Raw genomic sequence first — 11,167 nt, forward strand, 5'->3', positions numbered from 1 at the left:
CCCTATCAACCTCTGAAAACCCAGAAAATATAACCCTAAAAAAAAAACAAAACTGGAACAGCTGAACTAGAAGAAAGACAGAGAACAGCAGTGCAGCAGCCCAGTGCCTCAGCAAAAATAAGGGAAGCAGCACTACAAAGGGCCCCAGGCGGATAAGCACCCTGCAGCATTCATCTGAAAGGAGCTGAAGAAAAACAACCTAGATTCTTCCTAAAGTCCCAGCCTTGCTGATTCCAACCCAACTGTCAACCAGGAGGAGATCCTGAAGCCCAGGTGGTAGAGCAGGCAAACACCAACACTTGGACCTCTGAGTGCCTCAGCAAGGGTGGGGCAACTGGTGGAAACCAGCTCAGAAAAACATCAGGTATCTCAGCACTCTACTGCAAAGGAATCTCCCAGTGCATTAGCATAAACGAGGGAGGCAGCATTGCAAGGGGCCCTGGGCAGATAAACACCCTGCAGCACCCATCTAAAAGGAGCTGAAGAAAGCTAATGGAAAGGAAAAGCAGGCAACCTAGAATTGCCAGAAAGTTTCAGCCTTGCTCATTCCAGCCCAACACGAGGTAAGCTGCCAAAGCCCTACAGCCTCCAATTGCCAACATAAGATATCCCAGCACACAAAGCCAGTGACCAAGACCTAGGATCCCAACACAAGAAGCTTGGGTCAGTGGTCTCTCTTTCCCAGCGGGAGAGCTCAATCTCTTTAAAGGCCAGGGAATAAAGAAACCATGACTAAAAAGAAACGTACAATAGATTCATATTATGAGAAGAGTGGAAATCAAGACAGAAATTCTGAAGAGGACAACAGTGTCAACAAACCCACATCTGCAACATCAAAAAGGGAATATGAACTGGTCTGAAGCCCAAAAAGCCTTAGAAGAGCTCAAGAAGGATTTTAAAAGAATGAGAGAGGTAGAAGAGTCCTTAAAAAATACAATTGGCCAATTGGAAAAAAAGTACACTGAAGAAAACAAGTCCCTAAAAAACACAATTGGCAAACTGGAAAAAAAGTACACTGAAGAAAACAAATCCCTTAAAAATACAATTGGCCAATTGAAGAAGGAAGTACAAAAACTAACAGAAGAAAACAATCTATTAAAAACTAGAATTGGACAAATGGAAACTAATGACTCTATGAGAGAGCAAGAATCGTCAAACAGAAACAGGAAAAATGAAAAAATGGATAAAAACTTAAAATATCTCATCGGTAAAACAACCGACCTGGAAAATCAATCCAGGACAGACAATTTAAAAATCATTGGACTACCTGAAAATCATGATGAAAAAAACAGCCTGGACAGTATCTTTCAGGAAATCATAAAGGAAAACTGCCCTGAAGTCCTAGAATCAGAAGGTAAAATAACCATAGGAAGAATACACCGCTCACCACCTGAAAGAGATTCCAAATTGACAACATCAAGGAATATAATAGCAAAATTCCAAAATTACCAGATGAAAGAGAAGGTGCTGCAAGCAGCCAGAAAGAAACAATTTAAGTATCATGGAACCACAGTCAGGATTACACAGGATCTTGCAGCTTCTACATTAAAAGACCAAAGGGCATGGAACATGATATTCCATAAGGCAAAGGAGCTTTGATTGCAGCCAAGGATCAACTACCCTGCAAAAATGAGCATAATTTTGCAAGGGAGAAGATAGACATTCAATGAAACAGGGGACTTCCAAACCTTCCTCATAAAAGGACGAGAGCTCAACAAAAAATTTGCTCTTCAAGTCCAAAATTCAAGAAAGACATAAAAAGGTAAATGGTACATAAAGATATAACATGTTGTTAATAAAAAGACCAGAGCGCAACAAAAAATTTGATCTTCAAGTCCAAGATTCAAGAAAGACATAAAAAGGTAAATGGGACAGAAAGATACAAAATACTGTTAATAAGGGCCGACTGCTTATATCCCTACAAGGGAGGATGACACTTGCAACTCTTGAGAGCTGTATTGTTATTATACCATGTTAAAGGAGTATACATAAAGGGGGTGGATAATTAGTTTACTTTGATGTAATGATAAAAAAAAAATCTAATCAAGTGGGTTAAATGGATCCAAGTAAGTGGATTAGCCTGATCTTAGAAAATGTACTGAGAAAGGAGGAGGCAGACAAGGGTAAATCACATTACAGGAAAAGACAGAAAATCCTATTACAGCAGAGGGAAAGAGGAGGAAGGGGGAAAATAGAAGGGAGGAGAGACTGAAGGAGGCAGTGGTCAAAAGCAAAGTACTGATGGGGGGAAGGGAGAGAGGAGAAAGAAAAGCATGAACGGGGGGGGGGGGAAGAGGGGGGAAGGACGGAGAAAAAGACACAGTAATCATAACTGTGAAAGTTGAATCGCTATCTTTTTTTTTCCTCTTCTGTTGAGTTGTGTTTCCTCTTTCTGATGGTTCCTCCTATTGGTTTAATTTTCACTTACAGCTTTACTAATGTGAAAATATCTTTAATAGGAATGTAAATGTATAGCCTATATCAGATTGTGCACGGTTTTGGGGAGGGAGGAAGGGGGAGAAAAATTTTAAACTCAAAAGCATATGGAAGTGATTGTTGATAAATCAAAATAAATTAATAAAATATGCAAAAAAATAAACAAAATAAAGAAAAGGATATAGAGTAAAAAGAGCAAAACTGAACAAAAACTTCACATTGATTACAGTATAGCTATAAAACCCAAAAAATCTCAAAGATTACACAAGAGAAAAACCAAGTTTAGATGGGGATATGGCAGCAAACAAGATGATTTTGTCATTTTATTGCTATTTCCCCTTTGTACACAAACTATAAATAAAAGAAGTTTACAGTTTCAAGCATAATTGTTTCCCTCCTCTTGTTTGTGCACTTCAATGTCTATGATAATGGTTACAAAGTTAAATTGCTTCTAGTAAACTTTGTTAATGCTACTTCAAAGTATACACTACTCTATAGCCCCACTCACAATTTCCCTAACTACTTAGACCAGTGATGCTTAACCTAGGCTTCATGGACTTGTTTAAAAAATTTTTTGATAATTGGATTTCCATGATTGGTTCCCTTCATAATCCTGTGTATTTTATTTTATGCATTTAAGAACATTACTCTAAGAAGAAGCCCGTAAGCTTTTCTAGACTGTCACACAGGTACATGACACAAAAAGGTTAAAGATCAGTAGCCTAAACCAAAGCTCTCTTCCTCAGCCAGCATTCCTCAATATATGTTATAACCTCCTCACAGAAAGTAAGTTCCTTGAAGTAAGGACTCTCTCCATTTTATATTGTTGATTTATTTACATGATTCATAATTTTAACACTGATTTCTACATTGAACCTATTTTAAGATACTCCCCACCAAAAAAAAAGTTAAGCAAAAAAATCCCAAATGGTAGCCCCATCTGACTGTGTACAATATTGTCTTAGTAGTCCCCCACCTCTCTACCAGGAGGAGTGTTTTCTTATCTATGCTACAGGACTGTCCCTGGTTTCTCCATTACTCAGTGTTCAGTTATTTTGCAGGGATCTTTTCATTTACATCATTGAAGATACTGTATATATTGTTCTCTTTTTTCTGTTGCTCTGTATCAGTTTATATAAATCTCCCTATTTCTTTGAATTCCTTTTATTCATAATTTCTTACTGTACAATATTACAATATATCCATATCTCATAATTTTTTGAGCTATTCATCAATCTATCATCACTTAGTTTCAATTTTTTTGCTATCATAGAGAAGAAAACTATAACTTATTTGGTGTCTATTGGATTTTTGTTTCAGTCTCTGTCTTCCTTGGGAGCATATGCCCAGTAAAAGGGTATGAACAATTTGGTCTAATATAATTGTGTTTTGGATTAAAAGAAAGCTGGCAGCTAGGTTAGGAAACAAGATAGGGGGAAAAGAACAGACCCTCATCACCCACTATTCAGAAATGTGTAGCCTATCTTTTATAGAAGTAACAACAACAACAACAACGATAATCTGTCATTTATATAGCACCTACTATGTGCCAGGCACTGTGATACTCATTTGATCCTCACAATAATCTTGTGAGGTAGGTGCTAGTATTATTCACATTTTACAGCTGAGGAAAATGAAGCAGAGTAAAGTGACTTGGCTGGGGTCACACAGCTAACAAGTATCTGAAGCCAAATTTGAACTCAGTTCTTTCCGACTCCAGGCCCAGCACTCTATCCACTGCCCAACTGTCTAAAAAAATGAAAGGTGGTAACAAGAACGACATAATACTCTGAACGCAGTAGGTATTTCATGAATATCTGCTGATTTAAATAGGGATACTGAGGTATCTCAAGATAGCAAAAGTAGGGGGCCAAAAAATTCCCAGCCATGGAAGAACGAGGTGAAGAGCAGATCTTTGCTTCTCTTCCCTGAGTACCAAAACAAAGAAAGCAACTGAACTATAGAGTCTAAACTCAAGATTAATCTAAAATAGGGTACACTAATCAACTGATTTAAATAAGCCTAGACATATAGAAGACAAAGAGCAAAATAAAAACATCCACAGGGAAAGTACCCGGTCACTCAGGAAACAAAATGTTGAATACATTTGATTGTAGCAATGATAGGAACCACTCACCTGTTTGATGACATACTGAACTTCCTGAGATCTGAGTACAGTAAGTTTAATTTTATCTGGCTTGCAAGGGCAAAGTCCCTTGTAGACGGTAGGTGTGTAACATTTCATTGCATACTTCAGGTCACTGAAATGCCGCCTCTCTTCCAACATATCTTCAAATTCATCCCATTTTTTAAGTTCTTTCTGTTGTAAGGGACAAAAGAAAGAAAACAGTGAGAGCATGACCTTAAACTGAAGTTGGTGGTTGTAGGGGTAAATTTTTATTTCTAAGTTATCTGTCATAATTATTACATGGTAAGGGATATTTTCCCCCAGTAGATAAATTCTTATTCTGATGTAAAATTTACATGTAATGAAAAACAAAAATGTAAATATGCAAATATATGTTGAACTTCCTTCCATTAATATCCTTTACAGTATTATCATTCTGCCAATACATCAAATAAAAATTACGGAAGAAAATTGGATCTAGGAAAATCAGCACCCCTTTTGGTAAAACTGAACAAGTATAATTTTTTTTTTTGGCGAGGCAATTAGGGTTAAGTGACTTGCTCAGGGTCACACAGCTAGTAAGTGTCAAGCGATTGGTTGGGGCAGCTAGGTAGCACAGTGGATAGAGCACCATCCCTGGAGTCAGGAGGACCTGAGTTCAAACCCAGCTTCAGACACATAACACTTACTAGCTGTGTGACCCTGGGCAAGTCACTTAACCTCATCGCCTAGCCAAAAAAAAAAAAAGAGTAAGTATAGTATTAATGAAACTCCAACTGTTTCATTGAGTCTGCCTATTTACAGATTTCTTCTACCTTTATTCTAAGGTTCTAGACCTTATTTTCCAGGGAAAAAGAGTTACCATAACCTGCTATTTCTTCATAAAAATGTCATTTGATCTTGGCCAACAATATGCAGTTATTCTTTACATATTGCAATACTCCCCATCATGGTTTTGGTATATCGTGGATAAGAAATTAAGTGGGAATTTGGGGGGAGTTTTGTGGAAGTCGGAGATGACATGCAAAGGCCAGCAGACAACGAAGAGCCAATGACCAAATACTTAACCCAAATTTTACAGTAAGGCACTAAAAACATCCCATAAAGGAAAAAAATTCAGACTTCTTCTCTGGTATGAAGGGACAGCCAAAAAATTTCACACAGATCCCTTAATACCTTCAATGTGGAAGGGATAACTGTATTATATGACAGAGTGAAAAGAATACTGGATACGTGACCATGGACAAAGTGATTTTTATCTCTCTGATACTTAGTTGCCTCATTTGCAAAATAGGGATATTAATACACAACCTATCTTATGGGCTTGTGAAAAAAATGCTTTGTAAATGCAACTAAATATACAAATGCATTATAAATATATGTGATATACATAGAAATATATTTATATAGTGCATTTATATAAACAAGTATGCTATGTAAACTATAAATCACTATATAAACATAAGCTATTATCATCAGGCAATATTCTATATAGACATAGGCACAATTTACAAAATAAAATCGATAACACAAATACAGTGTCTTGAAATTTTTGTCAGTTACCTTCTTGTTTTATTAATTCAATTTTATTTTATTTTCAGTTCTAAATTCTCTCCCTCCCTCATCCACCGAGAAGGTAAGAAATAGAAAGCCTTTGCAAATATGAAGTCATACAAAATAAATTTCCACATTAGTATGATCTGAAGGAAAAAGAAAGAAGAAAAAGGAGAAAAAAAATGCTTTGATATGTATTCTGAGTCCATCAGTTTTCTACCTGGAAGCAAACAGAATTTTTTCATCATGAGTCCTTTAGAACTATGGTACATCATTGTGCTGATTAGCAGTTACCATCCTATAACTAAATTTGTTTCAAATAGGCTACTCAATTTCATTAACAGTTTACCTCTAATTAAAAGAGTTTAATTTTAAAAAAGTAAGTCAAAATGTGGGGATAAAACTTTCAAATTATGTTAAAAGAATTAAATTAAAATAGGTAGATATACACAAATGGTAAGATAAGAAAGCACATTAATGAAAAAAGTCAGAGTTAATGATAAAAAGGAAGTCCAAATTGTCCTCAGACAACAAACTTCTTGCATGAGTTCCTGCAAACAGATAATCAATAACTTTTTTTTCCTGTTCCTTTCTCTCTTTGTTGGCAATCCTATCCCAACTTCCTCTCCCTCCCATTGGAAAACAACAACAACAACAAAAAAAACTTCTCTAACAAACATTCAGTCAAGCAAAGCAACTGTATGAAAAAAAAAATGAGCTGGGCAGCATGCTTCCTCATTAGTCATGTGGAACAATAATTAGGTCACTGATCAGAGTCCTTAAGTCATTAAAAGGTTTTCTTTGTTTTTACAACATTGTTATTATTAATTAACATTAACTGACCATATTCTAGGTTCAATTAAGAATGATAATATTCCTGACCTTTAAGAAGGTATAGTTTGAAGGAAGACATATTTATATATGAGATGGATAAGTATTATATCAATAATCAACATAAATAATGCTACTAATATAGCTCCACAAGAAAATCCATGGCTAATTAAAAGAAACTGGCTTATCAATATGTATAGGGAAAAGAAAATTTGTGAAAGATGAAAATTGCCCAGATTATAACATGCAGATGGATGAGAAAGTTATTAAATTAGCATATAAGTACGTATCTTGTACAGGGATTGCAGACGGACAATAAGCAGAATTAAACATAAAAGACAAAATGGGTTGTATTTGAGCAATTATACAATGATTCTAATAATCCTAAACTCCTCCTTGACACAAAGAGTCATATTAACACCAACATACTAATGATGCTGTACGCTCAAAATCAAGGAACACCACAATCTCTAAAACAGCAATGGGGAGATACGTAGTGGTTTTAAATAGCCTTTATCATTTTGCTACCATTGACTTAAACACCAGAATTGGCACAAAAGATATTATCAAGGAATGCATGTCAAAGGAGTGAGCTGGCCCTATGAGAATGAGATAAGACAAATGGATAGCACAAGTGCTACATTAGTAACCATGAAATGTTAACAGACCTAGAAGAAGATCTCCAGGATGTTGGCTAGAGCCTTTATGGAGGATTTGAGAGGATACGGTCAAGAATCACAAAGGAAGAGAAAGTATGGATAGGTTGCAATCTGGACCAGTAAAAGAAGTACCTACAATGGGGGGGGGATCACAGATCTAATGAAGTATTGCGATATTAAGGTGAAGAGTCTGTTGGAAAGACTTTCCCAAAAACTAGAACTTTGGTACAAAATAAGCTGAGAAGACAATGGTTCTAATGAAGCTAAACTTTACTTAAAAAAAAAAGACTGGCATGTAACTTGCTACCTGTGTAATCTTGGGTAAGTCATTTAAACTTTCTTGGCCTCAACTTTTCATTTTCATAGTTAGACTAAATGGTTTCTAAGTCCTTTTGAATTTTCTGGCTCTAAAATACCAAGTTTTCTTCCTAAATCTGTTTTCTGTTTTCTCAGAGTATTTATGCTTCTCTTGCCCAATTAGCCACCAGCAACTGACCATTGCCAGAACCAAGATCAAAGGAGAGGAATACTTTCTGGTAAGGTATTTATTTAGTGTGTCAAGTATTACATATTTTGAAGCACATTTGTAAGAAAATATTTAAGGGGAGCAAAAGGCAGATGATTCAACAGATGTCTAAACCTAACATTTTGCCCAGCAAGCAACAAAGTGGAAATGCTACATACAACAACGAATGAACTTCCTGAACACTGTGACTGCAGATTAAGTCCAAAGTCCTTAGCCCAGAATGCAAGAGTAGACCACAATCTGGTCCCAATCTATTTCTCCAGACTTATTTCATATTCCTCTATAAAAGTCTCCTTAATACAATGACTACAGAAATGGTGGGTGGTGTTTGGTTGGCACTTTGGGATGAAAGGGTTCAGGGAGAGAGGAATAAGAAATAATAGTTAGTGGATGGAGAAGAATGGAGTTTGGATGATGACCTACAAGGGGTTCAGAATCTCTAGAATAAGTAGGGTATCACAATGTGTGAAAATGTTTTCCATTGATTGGAAAGTACTATTCCTCATCCCAGAGGAGGCAGGAGATCAGGAAGGAGACAGGAGCAGCACAAGATGGAAGGACATGGTCAGATGGTTAGATCACAGGCCCTGTTTCACTACTCCTTTTTCCTCCAAAGGCTGATGATGAGGCAAGAGACGGTGGCGCAGGAGATGGAAGTCCCACTCTGTACCCACTTTTCTCTTCTTCACTCAAGGGACAGGTACAGTAGACGAAAGACCTTCAAAGGGAATGTCGCTCTTTTTTTTTTTTTTAAATTGGAGTAAGTACAATTTTATTTGTATATTTGTTGGGTATTGAGTATCTTATTTTACATAATTTTAACCTTTTAGCTGTATACTTGATTTATTCTGAATATTCTGGAACTGGAAGCCAGGTTCAGGTAATTCAAATGCTTTATGAGTACTTCATACTGTTTAGAACCAAGGTATGCTGCAAACATAGTCTGAAGCATTATGGGAAAGACCATCTTTCCAAAGACAGGTCAAGAGACTGTGATCCTGTAGGTCCAAATATTTCCTTTCTGTGGTAGTGGAGCCAAATTGTACCTGGCTGCCAGAGCACCATTTATTGGTACAGCCAGAACAACAGGGTAGAGACCCCCAATTATGAGGCCAACCATTCCACCTCTTATAACAAACAGTACAGGTTTCACAGCTTAGATCACCTGAACTCAAAGGTAAACTTACAACACTTTTGTAAATTACATAGGTTGACAAAAATGGTTAGAACAGCCATTGGTAAAGCTGATGTTATGCGAGCATGTGTCACATTTAAGATGTGTCGGAAAAAACTGTTTGCTATTAGGCCACAAAAAGCTGTGTTTAGTCCAACATAAGCTGATCTAGTCATAAGCAAATTCTGATCCGATTCTGGAAGTCATTCCACTTTTCTGGCTATGATTTCACCAATTCTTAATCTTCTTTCCATATTTTCTTGATTATGTTCCATCTTGAGGCCTGGTGCTCCAATCCGGTAGTGAAGAAGTCAAGGAGTGGCCTCCACGGCAGCTCACACTCAGCACGCCATGAGCAGTCTGCCTCTGGGGGCCGCCATGTTTGCGGCTGCTCTTCTTTGTAAGGGAGGCCCTTCATATCTTAGGGGGGAGATTAGGCAGGCAGCGGGAAGTGGAATTCCTGTGGGCAGGGACAAGTTGTGTTTGGGGCAGATGGAAGTCATCTGGCCCTATCTCATCTTTCTTCAGGGGAAACCCACAATAGGAGATGAAAGGCTTCGTCAGAGGAAGGTCTTACTCCTCTTCAATAGTCAATAAATATTTATTAAGTGCCTATTTTGTGCCAGGTACTATGCTAAGCTCTGGGGCTAAAATATGAAAAAAGGATAGTCTTTACCTAGAATGAGCTTACAATCTAATGGGAAAAGACAAAAAGACAAAGCACAAAAAGAAGATGAAAATCAGGGTGAGGCAGGGAAAAAGTAGAGAAGTTAGAGAAATCTCAAAGTACAGCAATCAGGTGAAAAATGAGGAGATATTCTGAGCTAGATACTCTCCTTAAATCCCCAGAGAGGCAGAAAGTAGTGATGGGGGAGTACAAAGGCTGATGAAATCTTCTTACAAGAAGATGAAGTAATCTTAATAATGAGATTCCCGAGGCAGAGTGAAAACAGTCAGTCAGAGGCATCCCAAAATAGTGAAGCCAGTAGTGCAGTCTCACCTGAGGCTACAGATAAGGCTAGTGAAGCAGGAGGTAGATATCTCCCCTACAGTGCAGCTAGATGGCCCAGTGAATAGAGTGCTAGGCCTGGAGTCTTCTTGAGTTAAAATTAGGCCTCAGACACTGTGTGACCTTGGGCAAGTCACTAAACCCTGTTGGCTTCAGTTTCCTCATCTAGAAAATGAGCTGGTGAAGAAAATGGCAAACGACTCCAGTATCTTTGACAAGAAAACCTTTCCCAAATGGGGTCAAAGGGTCAGACACTCCACAGCAACAAGAAGCAGTGCGGCCTCAGATCAGGCTGGTGAAGCAGGAGGTAGAAGTCTCCCCCAAGTTTTCTGCAGGTGGAAGTTGGATTGAGGCAGATGGCAGTCCGCCAGACCCCTTGCAGCCTTCCCTCAGGGGACACACACACAGAAGTAGACGGAAAGCTGGGTAGAGGAAGGTTGTGCTTCTCTTCTCATCTGATGCTGCACATCAGGCCAGTGAAGTAGGAGGATGACTGTATCTGCACTGTAACATCCTGCTTTCCGATGTGCTGGTTGAGAAGGTAGAAACAGTATTAGAGAAAACAAAAGTGGGCAGAGCACCTAGGCCAGAAGTTTGACATATCTGAGTTAAGGGATCAATTTTCAAGTTATCTGATAGGAAAGAAAGACCAAACATGAGGAGAAAAAAAAAATCACAGACTTTGTTGCTACAAAAAAGCAACTGAGAAGATATTAGTAACTACTGACCCATACACCTATTTTCTCTCTTCCACAAAATCTTTATAAGGTTATTTTCTACAGGAATGGAAGGCAATCATTTGAAAATTTAAGCAGAAAGGAAGGCTTTTGCAAACAATATTCTAAAGCAA

The 11,167-nt window shown here is 37.7% G+C and overlaps 1 pseudogene; it reads right to left on the reverse strand.

The window, feature by feature from the left end:
* Positions 1 to 8,157: 8,157 nt before the first annotated feature.
* On the reverse strand, positions 8,158 to 10,940 carry LOC110217876 (transmembrane protein 126A pseudogene; annotated as a pseudogene).
* Positions 10,941 to 11,167: the final 227 nt, after the last annotated feature.

This window comes from Phascolarctos cinereus, unplaced genomic scaffold, assembly GCF_003287225.1.
Source record: "Phascolarctos cinereus isolate Bilbo 61053 unplaced genomic scaffold, phaCin_HiC Scaffold_5;HRSCAF=322, whole genome shotgun sequence".
NCBI lineage: Eukaryota > Metazoa > Chordata > Mammalia > Diprotodontia > Phascolarctidae > Phascolarctos > Phascolarctos cinereus.